This window comes from Suncus etruscus, chromosome X, assembly GCF_024139225.1.
Source record: "Suncus etruscus isolate mSunEtr1 chromosome X, mSunEtr1.pri.cur, whole genome shotgun sequence".
Lineage (NCBI taxonomy): Eukaryota > Metazoa > Chordata > Mammalia > Eulipotyphla > Soricidae > Suncus > Suncus etruscus.
This window is the reverse complement of record NC_064868.1, coordinates 7,496,433-7,507,511: the sequence shown is the minus strand read 5'-3', so window position 1 is coordinate 7,507,511 and position 11,079 is coordinate 7,496,433.

Here is an 11,079-nt window from a genome sequence, read left to right as displayed (position 1 = left end):
AGTGGTTATAAAAGCTATGAAAAGTTTGTAAGTTCTTGATAGGAAGTCATAGTTATTGATAGACAACTGTATTTCAAGTATTCAAAAGAGTCTACATCTATTTTCTTTAATCTTTGCAATAAACTGGATTAAAGTGTTAGCATTTCCCCTTTATATAGTTGAAGAGTTACTTCTGGCTTTATGCTCAGGGTTTATTCCTGATAGTGCTTAAAGAATATTGTATGGTTCTGGAGAGTAAACAAAGGTTTTCTGTGTTCAAGGCAGCACCTTATCCCTGACTCTCTCGCCCATCACCACAGTGCTGCTTTCCCATTGACCCTTCTCTTACATGGGGCCTTCCACTATTGATGCCTGAAAGAAAGTTGCTTTAATGACATTGGCATCTCAGAAACCCCCTTTCTCTGCAGTGTTTTTCTGCTCAGCCAGAAATTTTCACATAGGTCTGACTCTCACATCCTGTGCAAGGTGTCTCTCCATTGTGGGAAAGGAAACTGCTTGATGAGGTGATATGCTCAAGCACACAGGGTTAGTGAGAAGAAGGCTGGTGAGTCAGGCTGGTATTTGTTGATTCTTCTGGGTTGTTTAGTGTGACTTTGCCCCATTCTTACCATTCTGCCTCTTGGGTTCAATCGCCTCTGGAGAAACTATTGGCTCCAAAGATACACAGTACCCACTTTCCCCTTCTTGTGTGTCATTGGTTGTATTGTTATTGGTTTTGATTATTATTATTATTTTACTTATTTTTTGAAAGGCAATAGGGTACAGAATATTAATAGTGGTCATCAATTTAGTATCTGTACTCCATTTATTATTTTTTTTACTCTTGTTCAGATGTTGATAGAAATTAGTTTTCTACTCGACATGAGACAACTGAGGCAGAGATGAACAAACTGCCCAAAGTTGTGGGTTCCTTGGTGGCAGAGCCTCAAATGGGAAGTTCTGACAGATCCCAATATCTGTGCCCATTTTGCTAAACTACCTGTCATGTATCCTTTGGATTCGTCCAATATTTATAATCTAAGCACTATATTTTCCTCCTGAAATTCATTTTACACTTAAGATTTTATATTGATGGACTTTGAAGTAACCATTATCCACGCCCCCAGCCCGTGGAACACTACAATGTATTTTCTTTGATTTTTTCCCCTAAGACTACTTAGATATTTATGTATTCAGTTTCTTTAAGTGCTTAGGTGCGCATGAGGCCATGTAGCTTTTTGGCTTTGAAATTGGATGCTCTAAGCCAGGGGTCCTCAAACTTTTTAAACAGGGGGCCAGTTCACTGTCCCTCAGACCATTGGAGGGTCTGACTATAGTAAAAACAAAACTCATGAACGAATTCTTATGCACACTGCACATATCTTATTTTGCAATGAAGAAACAAAACAGATACAAATACAATATGTGGCCCATGGGCCATAGTTTGAGGACCACTGCAAGTTATGGCAAGTGAAAGATTTCTCTCATGGACATGGATCTTGGGGGGGGTGTGTGGTAGGGCCATGCCCAGCATGCTTAAGGCTTACTTCTGGCTCTGTGTTTAGGAGTCAATGCTAGTGGGAGTTCAGGAGACCACATGCAGTTCTGGGGATCAAATTAGAAACAGCTGACTGGAAGGCAGTTGTATCTTTTTTAAATATATCAATGTATCTCTCCAGCTCCTGAAGACTATTCTTAAATTATTTTTATTATCTATTTTTGGTAAAAAAAAAATTGAAGGAGGGGTGTTGAAGTATGGCTCTGCCATAAACCAGGGCACTGCTTAAGACCTGGGTTTGGAGGCTGGCACAGTGGTGGTGGGGAGAGTGAAAGTGCTATGAAAGTTCAATGTTTCTCTTTTATTTTTGTCCCTAGTATAGGGGTTACAACCAGAGCTGGTTTTGGCTCCTTGGTGCTAGGACGCTAGGCAGGGTAAAGATTCCTAGAGTAGCATCTACATAATTCATGTGTTTCTACAGCTTAATGATCAAGTTCTGTATAACTGCTGGAGACTCCCTTTCTCGAACGCTTGCCCACACCCTTCACCCACTCTCACATACCCTTTGGCTTCTTGACAGAGTAAAGTAGTTCAATGGGGGAAATTTCATTGTTGTAAAGCATGCTGTTGTTTTATTTATCTTTGTTGTCCTCAAAAGAATTTTCTGGAAGTTTAGAGGTACGGGCCCTGGCCCTTCTGGTTCTTGCTGGTTCAGGGCTCTGTATTAGGCTCATCAGCAAGGATTGAGGTGGGGCAGTGCACTAGACACTAGCACTGCACTTTTGCTCCTAGGTGAAATGAGACCCAGCTAATATGCTCTTTCATTTGTCCTTTAGAGATAATCCATATGCTCTAAAGCTGTCTGTGCATGTAGCGTGGCATGCCATTGATCTTCTCCTTCTAGCTCTGCTCCCCACTGCCTGAGCTGTTATCCCATTAATATTTTAACCTTTCGTACTCACTCGCTTCATTTGGAATATATGCATCTTTCTCTCCTTGCTATTGTATTTTGTTTTGCTCCCAACCTCTTGCTTTGCAAAATTGCAAACCCACAGAGAAGATGAAAGAATCGTACAACGAACGCCCACACAGCCTTCCCTGAGATTCATCAGTTGCAATCATTCTCTCTCTCTCTCTGTCTCTACTTCCCTCTCCAGTGAATGTCAGTTGTCGACTTTCCATTAGCCACTATATTCTTTAACCTTCATACCCTAAAAAAATGGATACCTTTGTAAATAACTATAATATTATTACATTGAAAAAATTTACTATTGATAGGGATTATATATTATATAGAGAGACAGACAGGCAGGCAGGCAGGCAGACAGACAGGCAGACAGGCAGGCAGTCAGGCAGGCAGGCAGGCAGGCAGGCAGGCAGAGAGGACATGTGCTAAGGCACTTGCATGAGACTGGCCCTGGTTCACCCCTGACACTGTTAGGAGTGATCCTACAGCACAGAGCCAATAGTAGCCCTAAGCCCCATAGAGTGTGACCCCCACCCCAATTTATCATGAACAGAATACTTTAATCTAACATATAGTTTGTAATCCACACTTACTAGTTGTCCCCAACTGCCTTTCTTTTAACTGTATTTTTCCTTGGCTGGAATAAAAGTCTTCCTTTGCTTTTTTAAACAATTATTTTTTGTTTTGGTTGGGGGTCACACCAGGTAGTGCTCAAGGCTTATTCCTGGCTCTGTACTTAGGGATCACTCTTGGTAGGGCTTTGGGGACCATATAGGGTGCTGGGGATTGAACTTATGTGCAAGGCAAATAAGTGCCCAACCTGCTGTCCTATCTCTGGCCCTTTTTCTTTCTCTGGTTCTTTCCATTTTCTCTCTTCTCTCCTCCCCTTCAGACCTTGCCTCTGAAGGGAACTGTCCACCTATATCCATCCATCCTACCCACAGAATGTGACTTTGAGAAGTTCTTGGGTGTTCTTGCTGTCTAATGTGGCAGCCTGAGGCCTTAGCTTGCTGTACTTGCTGCAGTGCTAGGCCCTCCTGCGTGTGCCCCTATGACGGGACTTGTGGTATTCACCTTGGTGCCCCACCTTCTCCTGATGCTCTTTTAGATGTTTCTCTTAGATATTGAGGATCTTCTGGGTTCTTTTGTCCCTCTTATGTGCTCACTGGAAGACCTCAACTTTAATTAGCACCAGGATGGTAGAAGTGCCAGATATGATCTTATTGTTCCTATATCATACATTTGCTTCCTTGATTGGTTGACATTAATTGAGATGAATTTCAAACTAAGTCTTTTGCTTTATAAAAAGGAAATCTTTTATTTTTATCTCGAATTATCATGCCACTCAATAACCATTTAAAAAATTTTTGAACCACACCCAGCAGAACTCAGGGGTTACTCCTGGCTCTGTGCTCAGGGGTCACTCTCAATTGTACTCAGAAACCATATGTGGTGCCTGGGATTGAACTGGGGCTACTCCTGGCTCTGTGCTCAGGCATCACTCTCAATTGTGTTTAGGGACCATATGTGGTGCCTGGGGTTGAACTGGTTTAATGCAAGGAAGCATCTTACCTGCTTCTCTGTCTCTGGTCTTCACTAACTATTTTTAAAATTTTAATTATTCATCTTTTTTTTGTTGTTGTTTTGTTTTTTTGGGCCACACCTGTTTGACGCTCAGGGGTTACTCCTGGCTATGTGCTCAGAAATCGCCCCTGGCTTGGGGGGACCATATGGGACGCCGGGGGATCGAACCGCGGTCCGTTCCTTGGCTAGCGCTTGTAAGGCAGACACCTTACCTCTAGCGCCACCTTCCCGGCCCCAATTATTCATCTTTTTAACTGTGAATACATTGGCCTTAATACATAGGGTTAGATATACAAACACCTTTATTGCCTGCATGAAACAAAAACTTAAACAACTGTTCAGTTCTTTATCAGTGAAATCACCTTTTTCTTCGTACCCTGTATGATTGATTAGTCTACCTAAGCTTTCAAAATTTCAAGTACTGTTTGGCTCTGTCAAACATTATTTAGATAAGTACCCTAACATTATGCAACTTTAGAAAGTGGAAATACCCCTTAAAAACTGGTAAGTTCCAGGTCCTGTTTAAATGCTTTTTATTGGCTGCCTTCTAACCTTACTAGACAATTCACAAGAAGTCAGCCTAATAGTTGAGTCTGTCCATTGTTAGAAATTCCTTTACAGAGAGACACATTTCAACTAAAAAAGAGGCAATCTCCACCCAATTGCCGGTTATTTACTGTAATCAGAACACTTTTCCTGTGCAATTATTGCATTGTATTGTATTAGCTTTTTAGAAGCAGCCAAAGACAAAAATTACTGATTGTATTTGATCTTAGGTAAATTGACTTTGGCAATATAACTTAGATGGGTAATTAATCAGGAAGACCCAACATAGATTTGCAGTCAAGGCATTTAATTTTCCCAAGCGAGGATTAAAGGTCATTATTGAACAAAAATATTTCTCACAAGATAATATTTTAATAATTTACAATAAAGCAATACTTTTACATGGCCATAATTCTTGTGTTGTTAAGAATACAATTTTTACGTTGATTTTTGTTTTGGAAGTGGTATTTGGGGCACACCCAGTCATACTCAGGGCTTATTCCTGGTAGTGCTCAGGAGGCTATATGGAGTGTTGAGGACAAAACCCAGGTGGGGGGCCGGAGAGATAGCATGGAGGTAAGGCGTTTGCCTTGCATGCAGAAGGACGGTGGTTCAAATCCAGGCATCCCATGTGGTCCCCTGAGCCTACCAGGAGCGATTTCTGAGTGTAGAGCCAGGGGTAAACCCTGAGAGCTGCCGGATATGACCCAAAATCAAAAACAAAACAAAACAAAACCCAAAATCCAGGTGTGCTCTGAGGAAGGCAAGAACCCTACACATTGTACTATTTCTATGGCCCCTTAAGTTGACATGTTGATGGTGATTATTTTTAAACAAGCTTTTGGAAATGTAGTTCAGGTAACATGGTTAAAGTGATGTTAACAGTTTTAAAGTACACTTTCACCACCACCAAAATACCAAGACCCACCTCTGTCCTTATGTCATTCCTGGTCTATTTCTTCCTTCTCCACCCCACAAACTCCCCCCCCCACCCTTCACTCCTTGGTAATCTCAGTTTTATAGTACCTGCTATACTCAAGGCCCAGACTACCACCTATTTTTTTTGCTAAATATATAACCTGGTCATGAGGGGCTAGCTAGCAGATTTAAATTGGGGGAATATTTTAATTGGCTTTATTTTTAATAATCTTGGGGGATATTTTTTTTCTTGAGAGATATTTTAAGCAGCCAGTCTGCATTCTCTGAAAATGTTAATGTCATTAGATAAATAAAAAAGATTAAGGAATTTTTCTAGAATATCGGAGACAGAAAAAGTGGTGAAGTTGATAATGAATGTGACTAGATAGGAAGAGAATGCTTATGTGACATAGTATGTATAGTTGGACCATTTCTCATGTTTGAAAGCATTTTGAAACATGTTTTGAAAATATTCTAATCCCTTGCAACTTGAGGTGTGTTTATTCCGCTTGCAGTGCAGAGTTATGCCTTGTGGTGCTATTCCTTGTTAGCTCTTTCCTATTTTTGACTCCCACAATTTCCTCATTCAGTGCAAAGTCTGGCCCCATGTTCTGGTTTCATCCTGAACATCCTCGCTGCACAACCACCCCCCCAAGTCTACTGGGATCTCAATCCATGGCCTCCTCACCTCCAGCATATCCTCGTCCACTCAAAACCAGCTGATCAGTCCCAGTTCCTCTGGTTACCTGGAACACATTCTTTAATCATTTTAAAAATGTATCACATTGTTGACATAGCTGATCATAATACATTTGTTTCAGGATGACAGAAAGCAAAGTTATTAAGAAATAGAAAAAGACCAGAGAATTAAAAAATGGAAGGGGAGAGACTTCATTAGAAGTTATATTTGTGAAACTTATTAACTATTATCCCATGCTATGAGACCTTTACTCTCATAGAAACCTCTTTTTTTTAGATTAACCAGAATGCTTTTTTAAAATGATGTTTTGGTAACAAAATATTACCCTTATTTTTTGAAGAAGAAAAAAAAATAATATAAAACAAGAGTTCTACGAGCAAGCAGGCTGGGCCAGGAGTCCTATCTTGCGAAGATGGCACCCATTTGCAGGGCTATAGCGTCCAGGGCTGCCCACACTAGGGGAGTGCACAGCAGTGCTGGGTTTTCCAGGGCTGGCAACTACAGGACTTTTCCCGGAGCTGTAGCTGCAAGTGTGACCAAAATCCGCCTGCTGAGACTTCGACCTCCCTTTCAGTGCAGGGCTGGGCCAGCTCTGTCTGTCTGAAGGCGAGTAGCACCGAACAGCGCTCTTCCATCTGTGCACAGCAGGATATTGCTGAGGGTCCACTTCTATACACTCTAACGCTGCTAGGACATCCCGATCCAGTTTTGAGGGCTCCTCTCCAAAAAGGAAGTGCCTTTGGATGGGTTCCTTGGTGGTAGAAGCCCCAGGTAGAAGCTTGTGGTGCTGGATCTCCTGCCCAGGATGGTCAGGATCTAGACATAGTTTGGCAATTCCAGCTGATACTTCACTCTCTGTTCTTATCTGTCTTTTTCTGAGTTTGCCTGGAGCGGCAGGTGGTACTAACAAGTCATTTTCTGCTGTGTCTATTTTTGATGACAGGTTTCTTTCTCCAGCTTCCACATTTTGATTTGTTCTCTTAGAAACCTCTTGATCTTAGGCTCTTCCTTTGTGTGTGTCTCTCTCCTAGCACCCTCTCTCTTGTCCTCATCTTCTGTGTGCTGGTTATCGTATGAACCATTTAACAAAAAATACACAGTAATCTTTTTTTGGAGGAGGCACATATGATGATACTAAGGGTTTACTTCTGACTCTGTATTCAGAGTTCAGTGCTGGCAGAGCTCAAAGGACCAGATGAGGTGCTGGGGATAGAAGCTGGGTCTTCTGCTTACAAGCCAAATGCCCAACCTGCTGTAACTCTAGTTGATATTTTTAAGGTTATTTAAAGGATCAATAAAATGGGAAAGGAGCGATAGTACAGCAGGTAGGGTACGTACCTTGCATGCAAATAACCCTGATTCAATTCCCATCATCCTATATGGTTTCCCAAATCCACCAGGAGTAATTCCTGAGTGAAGAGCCAGGAGTAAACCTTGAGCACTGAATGTGGCCTGAAAACCAAAGATAAGAGCAATAATAGTTGAAATGTTTAATGTTCCTACTGTTGACAAACTTTAGTGACAGTTCCTGGAAGGGAACGCCAAGGATATTAGTGATTCCGTTTGGAATTTTCTACAGGAATGATTCAGATTTCTTTAACAGCCTTTAAAATTCATCTCCATCCAGAAGCTTGTGATCGGAGTGCTGAAATACATATGCCATATTTTATCCTTGAAAGATTATTTTCAGCTGGGCTATGTGTGGTCATAGAGGTAAGCAGCACCTATGACATTAAGGGATAAATTATAGTATTTTGTAACTGAAAGGATCAGAGAGGGGACATAATCCTAAATTCTCATTGTTTGGACATGAAATGAAGAACCAAAGGGGTCAGTCAGAGAACTCAACAGAGGTCATAGAATTGGTGCTTAGCCAAGTCAGGAAGAAAATGCAATTCTCATTTTTATTTTCCCACATAGACGGGGTAGTGGATGAGTGAATATGCGAGTCAATAAAAGCCAGAGAAATGTCCTTTTATTTTTATACTTTTCTTACTGAAAGGTTAGGAGAAAATGCTAAAACTACAATCACTTGTCACTTTGGGAAAGTAATAGTTTTCTTGATTTTCATTATTTTGTTTGTTTTGGGGCCACAACTGACAATGCTTAAGGGTTACTCCTGACTACTGATGGGGCGAAGGGGACAATATCAGATGCTGGGGGTTGAGCCCAGGTCGGTTGCATGCAAGGCAAGTGCCTTATCTGCTGTACAATTGCTCCAACCCCTTTTGATTTTATTTAATACAGTTATTATTTGGAGACTAGGCCTCTTTGTTTCCTCTCCTTTCCTTCTTAGTTAAGAGAAAATGCTCACAAGAGGCAAAGATACTGTGCATCCTTGCAGCGGAGGGGTGCCAGGATGTGTGGACTTGGGCTGCTCATTGAGTCTTGGCCTTGCCATCTAAGAAGCAAGCTTGGGAGCATCCACTTAGGGCTCACTGGGCAGTAGGATATTTTCCCAGTGAATCTGAGAGTTCCCTGGGAACAGCCACACATTCTAGCAGATGGTAGATGCAGAAGTATCTGTACATAAAGGCAGGAGAGATAGCACAGTGGGGAGGGCAGTTACTTTGCATATGGCCAACCCACAGCCAGGTGTAATTACTGAGTGCAGAGCCAGGAGTAAACCCTGAGCATCCCCAGATGTGGCCCCCAAACCAAAAACCCCAACAAGCAAAAGAAAAAATAACTGTAAATGAAAATCACAGCTCTGGGGCCCGGAGAGATAGCACAGAGGTGTTTGTCTTGCAAGCAGCGGATCCAGGACCAAAGGTGGTTGGTTCGAATCCCGGTGTCCCATATGGTCCCCCGTGCCTGCCAGGAGCTATTTCTGAGCAGACAGCTAGGAGTAACCCCTGAGCACCACCGGGTGTGGCCCAAAAACCAAAAAAAAAAAAATCACAGCTCTGATAAAACTGTGGTCCCAGAGGGAAGTCCTGGAACCCCAGTCTTGTACTTTGAACAGCGGAGATCAATGTTTTTCTTCTGCCACTTGATGGTTTATTCTTTTTTTCAGTGCATTTGAACCATTTCTATCACCACTGTTTATTCGTGCTTATCTTTCCTGCTGACTAGTTAGGAGGTCCCTCAAAGTTTATTAAATATTCACTGTTCAGGACTCTGCTAGCAAAAATTCAAAAGCAGTGTCTTTCTATGCTTGTCATTTCTGAATAAGAAGCATCTTGTTTAAGGAAATTCCCACTCTTTCATTCTCTTCTATCTCCTTTCCTCCATTCCCCCTTTCTTTCCCTTCTCTGCCCTTCCATTCATTCCCTTCTCCTTCCCTTCCCTTTCCTTCCCTTCTCCTTCCCTTCCCTTCCCTTCCCTTCCCTTCCCTTCCCTTCCCTTCCCTTCCCTTCCCTTCCCTTCCCTTCCCTTCCCTTCCCTTTCCTTCCCTTCCCTTCCCTTTCCTTCGCTTTCCTTCCCTTCCCTTTCCTTCGCTTTCCTTCCCTTCCCTTTCCTTCCCTTTCCTTTCCTTCCCTTTCCTTTTTCCTTTCCTTTTCTTTCCTTTTTCCTTTCCTTTCCTTTCCTTTCCTTTCCTTTCCTTTCCTTTCCTTTCCTTTCCTTTCCTTTCCTTTCCTTTCCTTTCCTTTCCTTTCCTTTCCTTTCCTTCTTAATCCTTCCTCTCTCCCCCTTTCTCTTCATTGTCCTCCCTTTCTTTGTTGAAATTGTGATGACCCATGGTCACACACATGCTTGGTTGTGGTGTGCCCATGTTTGGTTGTGGTCTTCACTGGGGCTCCTATTCTTTAGTTAAAGGATATGGCCAAGGGTCCCCCTACTTTAGTACATTCTTGTTGTTGTGCTCACCAGGAATGCCTGTTGATACTAACACATGTCCTCCCAGGTGTTGTGTTTGTACACACCTTGCTGTGATACTCTGCACTTGGCCTGCATGGATAGAACTGGGTGTTGAAGTCTAGCTGTGATGCTTATAGCGAAGTCACTCCCTAGGGTCTGGTCTCATTTCTTCTGGCTAACTCCAAATACCAGGCTGAGTTGTACAGTGTAATGTATACAAAATCAGGCTCTGGAATTACAGAGATCTGTAACTGACTCTATGTTTTCCCACTGGCAAGCAAAATAGCCCCAAATATGATATTTTGGAGAGGGGTTTCTTATCTATCAAATAAGCATAACGACCCTTCACAGGGCTCTTGACAGGATTATATCAAATCAAACCAAACCCTGCATACAGAACTCCAAGCAGAGGGCCTGGCACCAAAAAAATGCTCTCAATCTATCATTTGTTTTCTTTATACCTATTATCAGAGCAATTGACAGAAGCAGAAGCTCGGTCTGCAGTGCCTTAGCCTTAGGACAGAAGATTTATTTGTTTGATTGGTTTTTGTTTGGGTGCCAAAATTGGTGCTGGTCAAGGACCCACACAGTGCCAGAAATGGGATTTGGCCTTCTGTCTATTTAGAAGCATAAATATAAGCATGAATTGTGGACTGACCCCTGAGAGAGTTTGGAGTGTAGATAGATGTGGCAGCTTCTCAGGTTTTCCAACTTGGAGAAGAGGCGGCACACACAGAAACACTAAATACCTTGTTGTGGGCCTCAAACATGGTAGCTGTTTTGTTCAAGGCATCAGACTCGACTTGGTTGATTAGTAGTGATGTTGCTAATATTAAATAGAAAAGCATTTGTGGTCTTAATTATTGTAGTAGATTATTTTTAAATTGTATTAGATTATTGTAGATGAGGAAATGAAAGCACAGGAAAATTTCTAGAAAGGTCAAGAGACCTTGACACTCAAGTCAGTGAGACTTGGATGGAAATTTTTGCTGTCTGTTCTCATTTACTGGCAAAATTAGCTTCTCTCAGTTTCACAGTACAACCAGGACCGCAGGCATGAAGCTGCTCCTGGGGCCTTTAGTGATG